The sequence below is a fragment of the Rhinopithecus roxellana genome, chromosome 16 (genome assembly GCF_007565055.1).
Source record: "Rhinopithecus roxellana isolate Shanxi Qingling chromosome 16, ASM756505v1, whole genome shotgun sequence".
NCBI classification, from domain to species: Eukaryota; Metazoa; Chordata; class Mammalia; order Primates; family Cercopithecidae; genus Rhinopithecus; species Rhinopithecus roxellana.
The window spans coordinates 7528243-7547428 of NC_044564.1; the positions used below are offsets into that span (position 1 = coordinate 7528243).

General features: G+C 44.5%; 1 protein-coding gene across 4 annotated transcripts in view; it reads right to left on the reverse strand.

Moving 5' to 3' along the window:
- STRBP (spermatid perinuclear RNA binding protein) overlaps positions 1-14762 on the reverse strand; it is a 165235-nt gene extending 150473 nt beyond the window's left edge. For 3 of the 4 annotated variants that reach the window (XR_004053964.1, XM_030919488.1, XM_030919489.1), the window contains exon 1: positions 14610-14762. The gene's annotated coding sequence lies outside the window, so the exon portion shown is untranslated. The remainder of the gene's footprint in view (positions 1-14609) is intronic. The other variant, XR_004053963.1, reaches the window with a different exon arrangement.
- Between the last annotated feature and the right edge of the window lie 4424 nt (positions 14763-19186).

The window sequence follows — 19186 nt, forward strand, 5'->3', positions numbered from 1 at the left end:
CCAATTATGTGAAATAAAATTGCCCAGATTTTAAAAAAATTTACAATATACTCCAAATCTGACAAACTAAAAGCCATCACACCTCCAGTGAGGTGAAAAATATAAATTATACTAAATAGGAAAATTTTCTCATTTCAGGACAGTTGGGTCCTACTGACTCCTGTTTAATGGAAAACAAAAGGCCCCATAATGACAGTGTCAAAATAACGTTCACTGACAATATTATCTAAGGGCAAAGAAAAAAGACAATAAAGAGATGATTAATGTGGTAAGCTCAAGGTCACCACATTAGTGACCTTTACCATAGCTGGTAAACTGCAAGTTTTTAACAAACTCATGTCTTTTTTTCAACTATTAAAAAATGCATTAAATATAAAAATGTAACTATCATACATCATTAGCCTATAAATAAAAAGTGTACACAATTATCATTATTTTGCAAATAATTTTTTTGCCTATAAATAATCTTTGGGTTAAAAACACCTCCTGCTACAAGGCTGTGAAAGTGCTATAAATCTAAAAGAAACTTACACTGTTCTTTAATCTGCCTGGCACAGAAAGCTACATCCTCTGATATCTTCCAGTATTTTGTTAAATGTAGGCTGTTAAAGAAATGTTTTGGCAACTAACACCTTAACTACCATTAATTAGGTTAAGCCTTGTCCTCTTCCAATGTGGCTCTAAGTCCTAAGGGGAAAAACAGGAGTATGGTATGGCAAGATCATGCAAACCTTTTAATTCAAATAAACACTGCCTTGATCTCAAGGTGATCAAGGTTACTAGTTGGGAACACTCATCTGCTCATGTGTTTTCTTCAAAGAGGTAAGAAAGGCACTGCTTAGATATCCATAGCCAATGACACAGCAGTAAAGGAGAGTTCAAAGGATGTAAGTTGTATCAAGCTTCTGAGAATACATGAAGTGTTTTTACAACCAGAGCAACTTATCTAGCACACTTAGTGAAAAGGGTTGAGCTACTTACAGATGAAAAGAAAAATTCAGGTGCTGTGTCAAAGTTTTCCAAATCAATTATCTAGATTCTGATGCCAGCAATAGATTCAGCAATTGAGTCTTACTTCTCTTTCTGGGAGTTAGCTATATCAAAATGAAGGCACGAAAGCAACAGATGCACATCCTTTCTAAAGAGATCACTAACTTTTTTATCAGAATCATCATCACCTGTATACAACCATCACACCTGCAAACGTTATACCAAAACTAAACGAAATTTTCCTCCTGATCTCATTTCTCTTAGGTTCCTGCTTATATCGAGGGAACCCCAGCCTATCAACTGGCTTGAAACCCTGTAGTTGTCAGGCTTGTTGCTCAGCCCTCACATCCAGTAGTTACCAAGTTGCAACAGTTCCAAGACATCCTTTCTTTCTGTTTTCTGTTTGTTTTTTTTTGCCAGTCTTGCTCTGTTTTTTTTTTTTTTTTTTTTTTTGCTAGTCTTGCTCTGTTGCCTAGAGTGGAGTGCAGTGGCATGATCACAGCTCACTACAGCTTCAACCTCTTGGGTTCAAGCAATCCTCCAACCTCAGGCTCCCAAGTAACTGAGACTACAGGCAAGCACCACCACACCCAGCTACTTTTTTTCTATAAAGATGTGGTCTCACTATGTTGTCCAGGTTGGTCTCCAACTCCTGAGCTCAAGTGATCCTCCTGCCTTGGTGTCCCAAAACGCTGAGATTATATATATACCTACTTCCACTACCTATACCTATTTCCACTACCTTTATCGCTTTTTCCCCCAAATTATTACAGTAGCATTTTAATCAGTGTACAGTTAGTTGTCACTTAATGTACTTGATAGGTTCTTAGAAACTGTGACATTAGGGGAAATAACATATAATTAAACCAATTTATCATAGGCTAATTGATATATACAGCAGTTAAGTTCTTCTTGTCACAAAAACATCACCAAACTTCTAAATAAAAACCAAAATGCTTCTAATATTGAACACTGAGATGTGAGCTATACATACATGTAAGAAAGGTTAATAAAAAACAAGATGACTACTTAATTATTCCAGTTCAAGACTGCAGGTGGCCAGAGCCTATCCCATCAGCTCAGGGCACAAGGTGGGCACCAATCCTAGACAGAACACCATTCCGTCACAGCGCACACTCACACACACCCTCACTCACTCATCCTAGGACCACTCAGACAGATCAATTAACCTAAACTGAGCATTCTTCAGATATGGAGGAAACAAGAGTACCCAGAGAAAACCCACACAGACATGGGGAGAATGTGAAAACTCCATGTAAACAGTGGCTCTGGCCAGGAATCTTTTTTTTTTTCATCAATATTATAATGAAATGACATTGAATGAAACATTATTCGAGGACCAGTTATATTTATTTCAGTCTGTCTTTCCACATAAAGTTGTCAAACTCATAAAGATAGTCCTAATAATGTCCTTCATCACTGGAGCTTTCAAACAGTAAGGCTTGAATTCCTGATTCCTGCATTCAAATCCTTCTATCAGTAGCTCCAACATTCCTCTCCAAACTTACACTCCACTAATTCCTTTCATATATCCCATGAACCATTTGTTATTTCCCATACAAATCTTGAGCACTCTTATTTTGCTAATGCTATTCCCTCCATATGGAATTCTCTTTTCCATTTTCTCATAATCCAGTTCTACTTGTTTTCCGTGGCTCATACTATACACTACACACACCCTCACTGAAGTCCCGTCATTATTCCCCTCCACTAGAAATAATTTCTTGTTCTTCTAAATTCTGGACCACTCTCTCTTGGGTACTTACCTTTTTAAAACACACAAACACACACACGCATCATATTATCAACTCCCCTAATAGACTGTAAGCTCATAAAAGTATAAAAGTCAGGGTCTATGAATACTTTATCTCTGGCTGGGCACAGCAGCTCATGACTGTAATCCCAGGGCTTTGGGATACCCAGGCAGAAGGATGGCTTGAGCCCAGCAGTTCAAGACCAACCTGGGCAGCATAGCAAGACTTATCTCTACAAAATAATTTTTTTTTTTTTTAATTAGCCAGGCATGGTGGCATATGTCTGTAGTCCTAGCTACTCAGCAGACTGAGGTGGTAGGATTGGTTGAGCCTAGGAGGTTGAGGCTACAGTGAGCCGTGATCACACCACTGCACTTCAGCCTGGGCAACAGAACAAGACCCTGTCTCAAAAAATAATAATTTTTTAAATATATAAATTATATAAAAGATATGTATTTTTATTATGCATAATTTTATTTATATATTCTATATTTATTTATAAAATTGTATATAATTATTATATTGATATCTTCGTATATCCCAAGGCAACTAGCACAGTGCTTAATAAGGACTCAAGATGAATAAATAAGGATACTCATGAAGAAAAACAGAAATACAGCAAAAAGACGACTTCAAGGTGCATAATACTCCAAAGAAAAACTGAAATTAAAACTTTAAAAAGTTAAACCTTTTCCAAGTAATAGACTACAATCAATAAAATAATTCATTCAAATACTCAGGTTCCTACTAAATGCCAGGCACTGTTCTACTAGGTGCTTGAAATCTACAGAAAACAAAACCAATAAAAATCCTTGCTTTCATGGAGAAAAAAAGGCAATAAACAATATAAGCAAAATATATCATAAGCGAAATGGTTTAAAGTGGCATGGAGAAAAAGAAGATGGGAAAGGTTGGGTAGGGAGAACCAGAAATGGAGGAGCTGCCATTTTAATAGGGTGGTAAGAGAAGGCCTCACTGAAAATGAGAGATAAGATGGAGCCAAGCAAATGTCTGAAAAACTGCATTCTGGACAGGGTAAACAACAAGTGCAAAGGACCTGAGACAGAAATATGCCTGGAATGTTAAAGAATCCACAAGAAGGCCGGACAGGGTGGTTCATGACTGTAACCCCAGCCCTTTGGGAGGCCGAGGTGGGCGAATCACGAAGTCAGGAGATCGAGACCATCCTGGCTAACACAGTGAAACCCTATCTCTACTAAAACTACAAAAAAATTAGCTGGGCGTGGTGGTGGGCGCCTGCAGTCCCAGCTACTCGGGAGGCTGAGGCAGGAAAATGGCGTGAACCCGGGAGGCAGAGCTTGCAGTGAGCCGAGATCGCACCACTGTACTCCAGACTGGGTGACAGAGCGAGACTCTGTCTCAAAAAAAAAAAAAAAAAAAAAAAATTCGTAAGAAGACCATTGTGGCTAGAATGGAGTAAGCAAAAAGAAGAGTAAGAGAAGATGAGATCAGACAGCCAAGAAGGCATTCAATTACAGAAGGACTTGATAGGACTTTGTGTTTTACTCTAAGCAAGATGGGCAATCACTAGAGGGTTTTGACCAGAGAAGACAAAATCTGACTTACTTTTTTTTAAAGGATCATTCTTGTTACTGTATTAAGAATAGACTATAAGGAGGAAACGGCAAAAAAACAAGGCGGGGGATTACTGCAAAAACTTGGAGAAGGTAATGTAGGCTTACGCCAGTGCAAGTGATGAGAAGTGGTCAGATTCTGGATATATATATATATATATATATTTTTTTTTTTTTTTTTTTTTTTTTTGAGGCGGAGTCTCGCTCTGTCGCCCGGACTGGAGTGCAGTGGCCAGATCTCAGCTCACTGCAAGCTCCGCCTCCCGAGTTTACGCCATTCTCCTGCCTCAGCCTCCCGAGTAGCTGGGACTACAGGCGCCCGCCACTTCGCCCGGCTAGTTTTTGTATTTTTAGTAGAGACGGGGTTTCACCGTGTTAGCCAGGATGGTCTCGATCTCCTGACCTGGTGATCCGCCCGTCTCGGCCTCCCAAAGTGCTGGGATTACAGGCTTGAGCCACCGCGCCCGGCCCAGATTCTGGATATATTTTAAACAGGGCTGGTAAGATTTCCTAAGGGATCAGATGTGATGTGTGAGGAAAGAGTCAAGAATGTCTCCACGTTTTGACCTGAGAAAATGGAAAGATGAAGCTATTTACTGAGATATGGAAGATTATAAAAGGGGCAAGGGGAAGAGGAGACATGGTAAGTTAGTTCAATTTGAAATAAGGATAAAAGATACAAGAGGAGATGTCAGGTAGGCAGTAGCATATACAAGCCTGGAGTTCCAGGCTAGAGATAAAAATTTGAGAGCTGGCCAGTCGCAATGGCTCACACCTGTAATTCCAGCACTTTGGGAAGCCAAGGCAGGTGGATCACTTGAGGTCAGGAGTTCAAGACCAGCCTGGTGAAACCCTGTCTCTACTAAAAACTACAAAAAAATTAGCTGGGCCGGGCGCGGTGGCTCAAGCCTGTAATCCTATCACTTTGGGAGGCCGAGACGGGTGGATCACGAGGTCAGGAGATCGAGACCATCCTGGCTAACATGGTGAAACCCCGCCTCTACTAAAAAATACAAAAAACTAGCCAGGCGTGGTGGCGGGTGCCTGTAGTCCCAGCTACTCCAGAGGCTGAGGCAGGAGAATGGTGTAAACCCAGGAGGCGGAGCTTGCAGTGAGCTGAGATCCGGTCACTGCATTCCAGCCTGGGCGACAGAGCGAGACTCCGTCTCAAAAAAAAAAAAAAAAATTAGCTGGGTGTGGTGGCGTACCTGTAATCCCAGCTACTTGGGAGGCTGAGGCAGGAGAATTACTTGAACCCAGAAGGTGGAGGCTCAGTGAGCCAAGACTGCACCATTGCACTCCAGCCTGGGCAACAAGAATGAAATTCCGACTCAAAAAAAAAAGAAACTTTGAGAATCATCATCACATGCATTTAAAGCCATGAGAATGGGTGACAGCACCAAGGAAATGAGAATAACGACCAGAGGGGCGGGACACGGTGGCTCATACCTGTAATTCTAGCACTTTGGGAGGCCGACGCAGGTGGATCGCCTGAGGTCCAGAGTTCGAGACCAGCCTGGCAAACATGGAGAAACCCCGTCTTTACTAAAAAAATACAAAAAATTAGCTGGGTGTGGTGGCGCATGTCTGTAATCCCAGATACTCAGAGGAGGCTGAGGCAGGAGAATCGCTTGAACCCGGGAGGCGGACGTTGCGGTAAGCCGAGATCACGCCATTGCACTCCAGCCTGGGCGACAAGAGTCAAACTCTATCTCAAAAAAAAAAAAAAACAAAAAAAAAACAGAGATCCCATGGGGCAGTCCAGTATTAAGAGGTAGGTGTAATAAGGAAGAACCAAAAAAGAAACTATGAAGCCAAGTAGGTAGAAAAACCGGTATCCTAGAAACCAAAGCAGAAAGTGTTTCACAAAAGGAGGTACCCATTTGTGCCAAACACGGCTAATAGGTCAAATAAGAATTAAACTTCATAGTTTTCACAGTTACAGTTTCAGTAGAGTGGTGGGGTTAAAAATTTCACTAGAGTGGTTTCAGGAGAGAACATGGGAACTAAAGATGAATAGACGAAACAACTTTCAAAAAGTTTTGCTGTAAAGGGGAGCAGAGAAATTGGGTAGCAGCTAAAAAGGGCACTGTGGTCAAGAAATGGTTGTTTAAAAAAATAGATGAAATATAGTATGTGTGTGCCAACTGGAATGAGCCAGTAGACAGGGGAATAAAGATGTTGCAGAAGAGACAGAGACATCATTTCAGCTGTTAATAGAATTTCACTAGAAGAGTCAAATAGCCCAATGAAGAGAAATTTCACTAGGCTCGTGGGCAGTAATTCCAGAGTACTGTTACTCTTTGTGATACTAAGGAAGGGAGGAGAGAAGTTCATAACTCTAATTCACATGTCACAGGAGGCTCAGATGAGAGGCTGGACCACTTGCCACAAACCTCTGTGTTCAACATTTTATATGTTATTTCATTTAAGCACAAAATAACTTCATGAGGTATTATCTTTATGTTACAGATAAGGAACCAGAAGCTCTGAGAGAGTAAATAATATGCTTAACTCACAAAGCTGGTAAGTGGTTTCTAAGAGCTATGTTTTAAATCCACGTCCTTCTGAGTAGAAGATAAGGAATTACTGTTAATTTAGGGAGTTAAAATAATGTTGTGGTTATGTGGTTTTTTTGGTTCTTATCAGTCAGAAATACATACTGAAGTGTTTATGGATCAAAGTATATGATGTCTAAGATTTGCTGTAAATTCTCTAGCAAAAAAAAAATAGTAAAATGCAATTGTGAGTGAGGGCTGAGCAGCAAAATGTTGATAATTGGTGAAGCTGATTGATGGCTATATGGAAATTTAATCTTCAATACAACTCTGTAAGTTAGGAGTATTATTCCTATTTCAGACTTAAGGAGAGAGATCTACAACTAGTAAATAGGATCAGATCTCACAGCTAAGTCTTTTAGTAACAAAAACATTCTTCTAATACAGCAATTAAGGTTGCACACCAGGCACTGTGGGCATCCCCACACTCCACCCAGTGCCAGTACTTTTTCTCAGATTCATTACTACCCCATAATCCTGGGACTCCGAGCTTCCTAGGACGACGAAGCACTATCCCATTCAGTCCATGAAAAGACCTGTACTCAACAGCTTGATTAAAAGAGGCAGATTTCAAATTTGCTCAGCCATCAATCTTCCTTGCCAAATTCAGAAACTAACATGAACTTGATATGCAACTTGTGAGTGATCTGATAGTCTGCCAATCTCTGCTCTAAAGTGAACTCCTTGTGCCTCCATTTCCCTAAATGTAATATTCCACTGTTCACCTACACTATACAGCCATCACAGGGACCAAAGTTCAGGTATATAACTCTGAGTTCTAGAAATAAAGGAACGAAAAGGCTGACCAACTTCAAAAGTCAATTTTGTATAGTTCTACAACATTTACCACGAAACTGGCAGATTAAAAAAATCGCAATTAGTACTTATTTTTAAGATACCGTGTTTTTAAAAGCCTCATCACGATGTTTGATATCTGTCCTTCCATGCTAACCTTGGCATTATAAGCTCATTCACAGCTTACTTCAAAAACAACTGAAAATATTCACACTAAAGGCTTGAGATTTTATTCTCTCCAGCTTTTAACCATCAAAACTGCAACACTTTTCCCCTCTAGTTCACTAGCTTTGTGAGTTACACTTATTTAACTCAAGAGTTATTCAGTATCCAAAACTTCATTAGGTTAAAATTTAGGTTGCCTAAGCTGTACAGAAGCCAACGATTATATGCAATGTTTAATGAGTTTCAGATTTACTTCAACTATAAACATCTTAAAAATGAACTGCCTCCATCTTAACTTTTGCAAACCAACCGCTTATTTATTAGGTCACTGCCTAGCTGTCTTAAACTGTACTGATTTCCATTTAGGCTGACTAAACATAAGTAACCAGTTATAAACTCCATTTTCACATTGAGGGCCAATATATCTAGAGAATAATCTATTTTTTACTCAAACCAGTATTATCAAGGCATACTAAGAAATCTTAGGTCTGGTACAAAACATGCCGTTGAGCCTAAATGTCAATTTATGCTTGCTGAATTAACTGGCAAAACAGGCTTAATAATGGCATACTGAAACAAGCATGGTAAGAAAAAAATCTAGACAGAGCCCTTTAGAACAATTACCAGTCACTATATGTCAACAGCTCTACATTGGTTAAATTAAAATCATAAACAAAATGCTGATCGGCCCAATAGGATATTGTGGAAAATCCTGGCACCTGGAAAACTGCAAAGAACAGGAAATTCTGCAGGTGCGGTAAGAAACTACATCTTACCCATGACCCAAAAATGCCTCAGAATTTATTACACAACCTGCTGCAGAATTCTCACTTTTCAAGTGGAAATGAACCATGAAGTCACACAATGCAAGGCTGTGATTTTATTATTGATGTAATCAACTGTACCCTTTCAAGTTATGCTAAAGTTAACTAAAGAAAGCAGATGTTTTACACAGTGCTAGTTATGTCAGAAGTTAAGAGAATTTGAATACCAAATAAAATTTAGGACTGCTTCATTCAGCCACATGCACAAGTGGAGAGTCTGTTGTGAGGCAGGCACTATACTTCTCAAATAGGATGCACTTAATGGACACTTAGGACAAGAAATAATTCAAATTAGACATGAAAGTTACAAATCAGGTCATTTGGTCACCTCACTATTCAATGCAAGAACTAAAAGCTATATTAAAGATTAACACAACTTTCAGGCTCAAATCACCTAATTATCTATATCACCATTAATCTAGCCTTATTTACTTTATTTCTACTTTAACTGATACATACATCAAACTTACATCTCTCAGTAAAGTTTTCTAAAATTAGACTTGATCCACCAGCCTCTTAGAATTACTAGTCAGAAACAGTTTCTGTAGCTAAACGAATTTTGAAAAACAACCAATCTCCCATAAAAGGACCTATGCAAAACAAATGAAAACAGAAAAGCAGTAAAATGGGTAACAGCATCCAAGCATGTTACCTAAGAGAGTAAACTATTAGAGTAGATCACGTAGCAAAGAAAGATCACTATCGGAGCTGGGTATTACCAAGCTCAAGGCAAATTAATGTGTAATAAAGCAACCTATGCTGAGGCAGGAGGATCGCTTGAGCCCAGGAGTCCAAGATCAGCCTGGGCAACACAACAAGCCCTTGAGACCTGGTCTCTACTAAAAGTAAAAAAATAGCCAGATGTGGTGGCACATGCCTGTAGTCCCAGCTACTTGAGATTCTAAGGCGAGAGGATCACCTGAGCTCTGGAGTTCAAGGTTACAATGAGCTATGATCACACAACTGCACTCCAGCCTGGGCCACAAAGCGAGACTCTGTCTCCTAAAAAAAAAAAAAAAAAGCAATTTGCTATTTACATTTTTGCTGTGTCAATCATGACCAGCACCTGGAAGGCTCTTTACAACTTGTAAACCAAACACAACATTAAGAAAGCATTTAAAAATCATTCCCCCTCAGATAGAGCAAAACCTGTCAACGCATATGGAAATACCAAGTGATGGGTAATCATTTGATAACTAAAACTTGAAAAAGGAAGGAGTATTCAGTAAATCAGAAGAAGGAAGCTTGATGTCACTAGCAGATGTCACTAGCTTGATGTCACTAGCAGCTTGATGTCACTATTTTTCTGTTCCAGTCACTCAGTCAGTAATCAATTTTCTGCAAAATACATAGGAAAATGTATCATGTTTACTATTTCTGATATAAGAATTGAATTTGGCGGGGCGCAATGGCTCACGCCTGTAATCCCAGCACTTTGGGATGCCGAGGCAGGCGGATCACAAGGTCAGGAGATCGAGACCATCCTGGCCTACATGGTGAAACCCCGTCTCTACTAAAAATACAAAAAATTAGCCAGGAGTGGTGGCGGGCGCCTGTAGTCCCAATTATTTGGGAGGCTGGGGCAGGAGAATCACTTGAACCCGGGAGGCGGAGCTTGCAGTGAGCCGAGATTGTGCCACTGCACTCCAGCCTGGCAACAGAGCGAGACTCCATCTCAAAAAAAAAAAAGCAAAAAAAAAGAATTGAATTCACTGAGCCAAAGAAGTACTCTGTCTCTGGAAACTCCTGCTTAGAAACAATCTTGAGCTATAGCTAGAATCCAATGTCTCTCACAAGCTTCTGCTCAGGCTGAAGAATTCAAACCAGCACTAATACTTAGCTGAGAAATTGGAAAGGTAAGCAGACAGCAAAGAATGAATAAACTTCAATTTGCAGACATCTCTGATAGTCACATAAGTTTCATCTCTATTCAACTTTCACACAAATTAATCTACCTAATGGCAAATTATGAAGTACTAATATTTGACCAGTCTAAAAACCACAAGGGAGAAAAAAGGAACTAAATAACATCTATCCCCATATTTACATAGTTCTAGTTTTCCCGAAAGACTTAAACTTGTTTTATATAAACCACCTTGATTCTCATAGGCGATGGATAGAGTCAGGTTTCTGGAGAATAAACCAGCACGAAGGGATTAAATATCTTGTCCAGCAAGTCACCAGCGAAAATAAAACCAGAACCCAACTATTCAGCCTACAAAGCCTAAATAACCTGCTTTCCTTGGTTCATAAACTTAGGATATCTAAAGTGCCTACAAATTGTACCAATTCATAGAACTTCACAGAACAATGCATATAATCAGAACACTATGCCAGAACTGAGTATTCTGAGCAAGAAAGTAGTGCACACCTCAAGTCAATAAAAGGAGCACAATGGACTTAAAAAATACGAGGAAACAATGGCTATGTTGGAAAGAATTTTCAAAGCTCATTCTATTCATCTTATATCCTACTGCTCAAATTCTCTGCCAAAAAGCAAATGAGGTCAGACATGCTCCCTATAATTATACTGTATACATACATCAAATCTCAAAATACTCAGAGTTTCAATCGAAGGGACATTACACTTTTAAAATCTTTCCCTCCAAAAATAAAATCTCACAGCAACGCCTTCAGAGCATTCTTTTGCTGCCATGACACACTTCAAATTTGGATTTTACAAATCATTTGCTTCCAGTTTATTTTTTAATATTTTTATTAACAGATTCCGATTACTTAAAATTTGGTGTTCTGCTCCGCCCTCATTATGTTTAGGCAAGATTCCCACTTCCACTCAAACTTATTATTCAAACATACAATGGCTGCATTAAGATACTTCCTAAATCGACAAAAGAAGAAAACTAATCAACCCAGAAAGCTCCCAAGCTACCAAAGCGAACCTTTTATTTGAAATCATACTAGGTACCACACTACACATTACGTGAAGCCCACAGAGTGATAATTGAAGTTATTTCTGCAACATGATGAAATTTATTTTTTAGCAAAATCTGACAAGACTTAATTTTCAACTGTCAAAAGGGAAGTCGTTTTCCAAGATTCTAGGAAACCTTGCTTACTGAAGCAGTCTCAAAGTAGTTTGCTTAATCCTTTCAAATCCCTAAGAATCTAACACAAGCCACAGAACAGTGAATGAGACTTGCACTGAAATAAGTGTCTGTGTTCAAACCCCTAAAGGTTACTTCCCATGTGCTTGGCAAGATGAAAGCCATATGTCCGCCCAACCCCATAAGTGTCTTTCCTCAATAAAGCTAACATTACACTTCCCAACTCAAATCAAAATAGCAGAGAATCCAAAAGCCTCCAACTAAATTTTACCTGAACTATTTGGGAGGACAAGTCAACAATCCAGATCAGTTATTCATACCTTGAAAGAGTCAAAAAGCTCCAATTCTGCCACTTTTAGGAGCCAGGTGTACATTACTTCTGTCTGCCTACAGCATGGGACTCAGATATTACATCACCCCATGCCTGAATACTGACCCATTACCCAGAAAGCACCAGGATATCTGAGACACTGCACCAAGGTATCCCTTTCTCCCTCTCTTATACATAGCCCTTAAATGCTACTGGCTGCTGGGCCTGTTCTCTTGCAGTTTCACAAAGACATCTGCCCTGCACCTGCTGCAATCCCATTTCCATCAACTCTTGGTGCACTCCTCATGACCCTGTGTGGCTCTTCTGTCCACTCGTCAAACCAATATGCTAGGATGATACTCACTACACACCTCTTTCAAATTTGGGGATGTGCACTCAGCTCTCCCTTACCCTTACCCCTCACCCCTTCCTCATTTACTGGGTTCTGGAATTAAAAGCAGGCTCAATGATCTCTCTGACCCTAGGAGTATAAACTTTCAGATATGACACTGGGTTTAATGTCCTCCATTTTCCATTAATATCATTTAAGAATTCAGGTCCCCCCACCCCTCAATCTCCAGTTTCTCTTAGTACGGAATTTAATCCTCTCCATTTAGTTATTTTTCCAACTTCTGCACTCTGCCTGCCCTTCCTTATACTTTCAGTGACCTAAAAATCTTGGCCCCTTTCATCTCTTGAAACTCAAAGTGTTCGAATCTCTCCCCATACTCCCATTCCTTGGATCTTCCATACTCTCTCAAGCAACCTGTGTTCCTAGCTCTCTCCAACTTAAAGTCATTTCCTGCCCTAAACCTGGGCATCCTACTTCCACCACCACCACTCCAATCCATCACCTATGCCTTTCTAGTTACAGACATGTCCACATACACCTCTACCTTGCCTTTCTCTTACTCCACTATAGGTATTAAGCATTCTTCTACATTCTCTACCCCAAAATAGTCTGTCTACCTTCCTTCTCCCTACAGCACAAAACTCAGTGGGCCAAACCTGTGCTTCCCTCCCTCCACCTACTGTACTCCAGACTTGTCCACCTTCCCCTCCAGTGTATCCCGTTGTCCCCCTCTACTGATTTCCTTCTCACACACTCCCCTCCACCTCCCTCCTCCCCAGCCACACTTCCTGCCTCAGAAATCTTTCATTCCATTTGTCCCCACACTTTACCTGCCACTCCAAGAACACTTCCCTTTCCCCACCCCCTTTTGCCCTCCACCTCACACATTCCATGCCACCCCACATACCTGTCCCTCTCCCCCAACTCCTGACCCTAATGTCCTCCAACACTTGCCAAGAACCCCTCACACTCCGTCCTACCTCAAAGTTCCCTCTCTTGCTGCTCCCACCTTCTTCCATACTTCCTGCATAAACACCCTCCATTTCACGCACTTCTCCCGCAATCCTTTAAATGCCCCACACCTCCGGCTCTCCGTCCCCATCACCCTTCTCCTACTGTCCCCATCTCTCTCTGCAAGCCCTCAAACTCAAGTCTCTGCCCCAATCAACTTCCCGCTTCCACCCCACACTCCTCTTCCCTGAGCACCAGACACCTGCCTTTTTATCCTCACATGTCAACCCCCTTCCGCCTCCCTGCAGTCCCCCCTATACTCCTGGTCACACACTCCCTCACACCCCTCGCAGGTCTCCTGGAGCCCCTGGGCCTACCCTTCATTTCCCTATCACCCCAGACGCCTATGCACCCTGCTTCCCTACCTCCCTTTCAGGCGCTCCCTGCCTGCCCTCACTTCCCCCTGCCCCGACCCCCTCCCTCCATCGTTCCCCTTCACGAGCGTCCCAGTGGCCTTCCTAATACCGGCCCCACTCCTGCTCCTGGCACGCAGTGCTCCTTCCAGTTCTGCTCGAGTCCCCAGTCTTCTCCCTCCATTCCCACCCCACTCGTCCCAGCCCTCCCCAAAAGCCCCCTCACTCCCTCTTGAACCCCACAATGTAGTGCCCCCCCACCGGCCAGAACGTCCTCCATCTCGCACTCGCCTGGCCCCGGGGGCCCCCAAACCTGCCTGAAGGCTCTCCTCCTCCATTGGGCCGGATCCCTCTGCACCCTATTTACCCCCAAATCTGCCCACACCCTCCGCCTGCCCCCCCGAAGCCTCTCCCCAGCTCCTGCCCCTAATGTCCTCCAACACCTGCCCCAAGCCCCGAGCCCTCCGTCCCGGAAGACCTCCTGGCACCGCGTCCCCCCCCACCCTGCCCACGCCCTCCCCTGCTCGGCCGGGACCCAGTCCCCGCGAAGGTGAGGAAGGCTGCCCGCTGCCCTTGCCCGAAGCGGCCGGCGCACCGCAGCGGCGGCGGCGGCGGCCACAATGCCGGAGCCGCGGGGCTGGGATTGCTCCCTGCTCTCCTCCTCGGCCGCCGCCGCCGCCGCCGCCGCTGCTAAGGACGCACAACAAACAATGCGGGGCCCGGGCCGGCTCCGCCAACCGCCTCAACCGCCGCCTTAACCGCCGCCCGCCCGGGACGGCCCGTCGCGCAGGCGCCCGCCCCGCCGCTGGAGCCTACCCGCGCCGCCGCGCTCTGCCCGCGCCCGGTACCCGCTCCCGCTCCGCCGCCGCCGCCACCTCGCCCGCTCGCGTCTCCGGCTCCTCTGTCCAGCGGCGGCGGCTGCGGCGGCTGCTGCCCTGGTGGCGCTCGCGGCTCCGGTCTCCGCTTCGGCGGCGGCAGCGGCGGCGATGAGCACGTGACACCGCCGAGCGCGCCCATTGGCCAGGCCAGGGGGCGGGCCCCGCGGCTGCTGGGGAACGGAAAGCCCGCCCCCTCGTTCGCCGCGCGCCCCCTCCACGCGCGCCCTGCCGCACCTGAGAGCGCCGGCCAGCGCCCGCCACCGCCGTGCTGCGCCGCGGCCTAAGCCAACTGCGCACCTGGGAGCGCGCAGGGAGCAGTCGCGGCCGGCGGCCGCATGCACCTGCGAGCGGACAGTTACGTAAACTGCGTCCCCGCCTTCCTCCCGGTCCCAGGCCCCCGCCCGCTGCAGCACCTGAGTCCCGCTGCGCTAGCGGCGTAACTGCGGCGGAGCGGAGACGAGCTACGCTGGGAGGCTAGCGAAATGCACGGAAACTTCGTAACTTCCGAACCTGGGAGCTGCGCCGAGCCGCGGCGGGTGGCCGCCCTCCCCGGGCCCCGCACCCCAGTGCGGGGTGCCACCCCAGCAGCCACACAAACGGAGCAGGCGTCGCTCTGCCTCTCGAGGTGGAGGGGTAGGCCAGTAGGATTTGACTTGTGCCTCCGCCCACCTACTTGCTGGCTGTGTGACCTTGGCTAAGTTAAAGAACCGCTCTGAGCCTCAGTTTCCTCATCAGGAAAGCTGGTACAATAATTCCAATTTAGGAGCTGTTGGGGAGATAGCATAAGACAATAGGTATGAATTCTCCTGGCACACAGCAGTCACTGAACAGAAGCTGCTACAATCACCTCTCCTTCACCCGCCCGTAATGAACCTCCCTGGGATTGAGTTTGAGCCCAGGACCTCTCTGACCTCCTTATGGTTGGGTCAGATTTTGACTGAACACCTACCAGCTCTGTGCCAGGGGCGGCGATGGGGAAGAAATAAAGGTTCGCTTTCTAGCCTACAGTCCCTGGCCTCACGTTCTTGGTGCCCAGCATTCTGCTGGCGGGTTCAGTCCCTACTGATTACCTTCTGTATACCGGGCGCTGTGCAGGGTGCGGGGATGCACTGGCAAATGAGACAATGTCCTTGCCCTAAGTCAATTCCCAGCTTGGGGCAGAAACGACCTGACCGCTCAATGCCAAGACAGAGGGCCTTGAAGAGCCCAGGGATTGAGGGACCTCCCACAACAGCCCCCTTGGGGACCCTCTTCATCTTTCTAACACACCAGGCTCAAATATTCAAACAGCTCTGTTTCGTTCACAGAATAAAGTGTAAAAACCCAGTTTCAACTGAAAAGGCCTTGGTGATCTGGCCTTAAGCTTCAAGGTGCACGTCCTTCCCTTTGCCCCTCCTTCAGGCCAATTTGACCCTCCAGCCACACAGAACTACAGAACTGTTGTTTCCAGAGTATGCCCAGGTGTATAGGAGCCCTGAGTCTCCTGAGACAGATGCCAGGCCGCAAATCCCTTTCTAAACCCTCTCCCCACCTCTGACCACTCACACCTCCCTTGACCCTCCTGAAAAAATCCTGGGTATCCTTATCAATCAGCTCAAAGTATATTCTCTGGAGATCCTTGGCTGCCTCAGACATGTGGTCTAAGCTCCCTCGGCTTGAACAGAGTCCTGTTAAGCTATATGTATTCTCATGGCACTAGATTGTAATTGTTTAGCTGTCTGTCTCCTCCCTGGTCTCTCAGTCCCTTGAGGACAGGGTCATCTTCCTGCCTAAGTGTGTTCGGGAAGACTACACGTGCACATGAGATGAAATCATTAAAGCTGGGTTTTGTAGGATGTCTATAAGTATCAGACGGAGAAGAGGTGCCGCACTGTAAAGATCCAGGTTCACTGCACACTAGCTGTGTGATCTTGGAAAATCAATCTCTCTAGGTCTAAGTTTACTCACCTATCAAGTGAGACTAATAGGATTGCATATTGTAGGGTTGTTAGGATTCAGTGCAACAGTGTATTTAAGGTACTCAGCATGGTGTCCAGCACTTGGTTAAATTTTTAATTTTTTTAAAATTGAAGAACAGCATGGCATTAAGGATTCAATAGTATTTCTTGTTTCAATATGTTTATTGGGTTTGTAACTCCAAACACTGATAACAAAAGCATGCAAAGGATATAAAAGCAAAGAAAGTAAAAAGTTAGGCCAGACGCAGTGGCTCAAACGCTTGTAATCCTAGCACTTTGGGAGGCTGAGGCATGTGGATTACCTGAGGTCAGGAGTTCAAGACCAGCTTGGCCAATGGGGCAAAACCCCATCTCTACTAAAAATACAAAAATTAGCCAAACGTGTTGGCGTGTGCCTGTAATCCTAGCTACTAGGGAGGCTGAGGCAGGAGAATTGCTTGAACCCGGAGGGGCGGAGGTTGCAATGAACCGAGATCACATGATTGCACTCTAGCCTGGGCAACAAGAGCGAAACTCAGTCTCAAAAAAAAAAAGTTAATGTACCTCTCCCTTCCTGCCCTTGACTCCACTCCCACTACCTCAATCCCAACTCCAGAGTAGCTACTGTTAATTTTTCATGTACCACATTACGTGTCCAAAGAAAAAATAAAGTTGCAGAAAATTATTTATCTGTAATGTGTATGTTGGATTCTCCATAGAAAAACGTCAGAAAGGATTAAACACCAACCACTATTGGTTATGTGTGGAAGATAGAATTGGGTGTGGGGATAGAGGACTTCAAAATTTCTGCATTGTTTTAATTTTTTAAGGATATATACGCAGATTTTTGTTTTGTTTTGTTTTTGACAGGGAGTCTTGCTCTGTCGCCCAGGCTAGAGTGCAGGGATGCAATCTTGGCTCACTGTAACCTCTGCCTCCTGGGTTCAAGTGATTCTCTTGCCTCAGCTTCCTGAGTAGCTGAGATTACAGGCACCTGCCACCACGCCTGGCTAACTTTTGTATTTTAGTAGAGATGAGGTTTCAGAATGTTGGTCTGGCTAGTCTTGAACTCCTGACCTCAAATGATCTGCCCGCCTCAGCCTCCCAAAGCATTGGGATTACAGACGTGAGCCACCGTGCCCAGCCTGTTTTGTTTTGAGACAGAGTCTCACTCTGTCACCCAGTCTGGAGTGCAGTGGCACAATGCAACCTCAGTCTCCCAGGTTCAAGTGATTCTCCTGCCTCAGCCTCCCAAGTAGCTGGGACTACAGGCGTGTGCCTCCACACCCATCTAATTTTTTTGTATTTTTAGTAGAGATGGGCCAGGCTGGTCTTGAACTCCTGGCCTCAAGTGATTCTCCCGCCTTGGCCTCCCAAAGTGCTGTGATTACAGGCATGTAATTACACATAGATTTTTAACAATGTATTTGAGGTATAGTTTACACATAAAATTATGCATTTCAAAAATGTACAATCCAATGATTTTCAGTAACTTTACTGAGTGGTGCAACATTAACATAAGTCAGTTTTAGAACATTTAGCATACCTTATGGATCCCCCATAAGACCCCTCATGCTCATTAAGTGTTAATCCCCATTTCCACCCCTAGCCACAAGCAAACACCAGTCTACTTTCTGTCTCTATTTTTTGCTTTTTCTGGTGTATTTGATACTTCTTTTTTTTTTTTTTTTTAGACAGAGTTTTGTTCTGTCACCCAGGCTGGAGTGCAGTGGTGCAATCTCGGCTCGCTGAAACCTGTATCTCCCAGGTTCAAGCCTCCTGAGTAGCTGGGACTACAGGCGTGCCATTGTGCCAGGTTAACTTTTTGTTTTGTTTTGTTTTTGAGATGGAGTCTCGCTCTGTCGCCCAGGCTGGAGTGCAGTGGCACAATCTCGGCTCACTGCAAGTTCCATCTCCTAGGTTCATGCCATTCTCCTGCTTCAGCCTCCCGAGTAGCTGGGACTACAGGCGCCCACCACCACACCTGGCTAATTTTCTTGTATTTTTAGTAGAGACAGGGTTTCACCATGTTAGCCAGGTTGGTCTCAATCTCCTGACCTCGTGATCTGCCTGCCTCAGCCTCCCAAAGTGCGGGGATTACAGGCGTGAGCCTCCGCGCCTGGCCAACTTTTTGTGTTTTTTTAGTAGAGACTAGGTTTCATCATGTTGCCCAGGCTGGTCTCAAACTCTGGGCTCAAGGGATCCTCCCTCCTCAGCCTCCCAAAGTGCTGCAACTACAGGTGTGAGCCTCTGCACAGGGCCTGATACATTCGTGTAAAAAAATCAAATAGATTGGCCAGGTGCCAGGGGCTCATGCCTGTAATCCCAGCACTTTGGGAGGTGGAGGTGAACGGATCGCCTGAGGTCAGGAGTTAGGGACCAGTCTAGCTAACATGGTGAAACTACGTCTCTACTAAAAATACAAAAATTAGTTGGGTGCAGTGGCACGTGCCTATAGTCCTAGCTACTCAGGAGGCTGAGACAGGAGAATCACTTGAACCCGGGAGGCGGAGGTTGCAGTCAGCTGAGACTGTGCCACTGCACTCCAGCCTGGGTGACACAGCAAGACTCAAACAAA